Here is a 1,685-nt window from a genome sequence, read left to right as displayed (position 1 = left end):
ATGTTCCAGCTGCGAGTCCCTTGGTGCCGGTGCTGCATGGACAGTGTCTCACTGCTGACCCTTCTTAACCTGCATTTCTATACTGCAGCTGCCTGGGGCATCCCTATCCAAACTGGTCAGACTCCCCCAGTAAAAGGCAACACCTATAGTACGGCAAAAGATGCCCCAGTTTTTGCTGTTTACAATGACAATGCTGGGTTTGCTCGCCAGCCTCACCTTTTTTATCCTTTTCCCATCTCGGTCACTTTTTTGAGCGCAGCTTGACACCCTGAAGTGACTGAATTGCACTAATAAATCACCTGCTGTTACCACGGCTGCTCCTCGCAGACGGGCAGGCTCACAAACACCTCCGATAAAAAGCGTATCGATTTCTTCTGCGAGATGATTATCACAAATACTGTTGATCTTACGTTATATGCGATTGTTTATATAAAGAAAAAGACTCCTTACTTCCTCCTGGGGCGTTTGGGAATTTGGCAGGCTCTGAAAGCGAGTCAGTGGTGCATAGGGTAATGCTCCTCGGGTGGAGTGTGCTTAGTGCTATTGCAGGAGATCATATTAGTGCTTTTGACACGATCAAACAGAAAGTTCCAGTTGAACAATGAGTTTTTAGGACGAAAAGTGAAATGTTAAGAAGGTGTGTACGTCTCCGTGAATTTGCTTCATTTCACTCGGTGTGGTGGTAACTGAACTATTTTTAGGTATAATCCTTCAAACAGAACATGACTTCTCCTTTCTGATTAGCACAAAGCTGGCTGCTAGTCAAAGGATAATTATTTCCCAACACATCACCTAACACACACCAGCAAACAAAACACTCATTATTTGAGCTATCCTATGTTAACTGTTGTTTAGCAGTTAACATTTTCTTGACAGCTTTGAATAGGACTAATTGCTCCAGATTCATTAGCAGAGGTCATTTGCTGCTGGTAACAATACTTTTCTGGAGATACTCTCCGTGTAAGATTAGATTATCAGGTCAAATTCTGCTCCCAGTGGCAATGATGCCTGACCGCATTTGGCCTCAAGAAAGTCTGCTCTTTCAGTTCATAGCTGCACAATCTCCAGCCCTGCAGCTGATACATTACATAAAGGAAGTAAGTGCACTCCACCGGACGGGAAATTACAATAAATTAGGAAAGTGTGCAGCACAAGCTAGGTTTGCAAAATAGCCACTTAAAAGTTATTAATAAAACGTTGACTGCAGATAGGGTTTAGGGGAAAAAAAAAAAAGCTGATAAAGAAGTTGTCCTTATACTTGAAAACACATGCGTACCCAAAAGGGAAAACAATGTTTGCAGAAGAACCGGTGCGTGCTGTATCACGAACACCCGGCTGATGCTGTCAAATGCTGCGTGAGCCATGGGCGCAGTTCAGACCACAATTTTAAGCCACATTTTTTGCACTCGTTTTCATTCGTTCATCGGTTACTGCTTGGAGCTACAGTCAGTGCTGGGGGCTGCAGTCTCAAAGAGCAGTGAATTTGCAGGAGTGTTTTTGTGCAGCAGGTGGGGAGGTACTTCTGCTTGCTTTGTGTCTGAAACATCCTTAACTTTCCTGAACACGCGGAAAACTGAAGCCGGGCTTTCCACCCAGTAATTCCCATTTAAGCAGGTGGAGAGACACAACCTGCTCTTCAGAAGTGCTGAGCAAACACCGCTTAGGGCACGGCCGGCGCCTTTGAG

Source organism: Phaethon lepturus, unplaced genomic scaffold (genome assembly GCF_000687285.1).
Source record: "Phaethon lepturus isolate BGI_N335 unplaced genomic scaffold, ASM68728v1 scaffold52305, whole genome shotgun sequence".
NCBI classification, from domain to species: domain Eukaryota; kingdom Metazoa; phylum Chordata; class Aves; order Phaethontiformes; family Phaethontidae; genus Phaethon; species Phaethon lepturus.
This window is presented reverse-complemented; position numbering follows the sequence as displayed.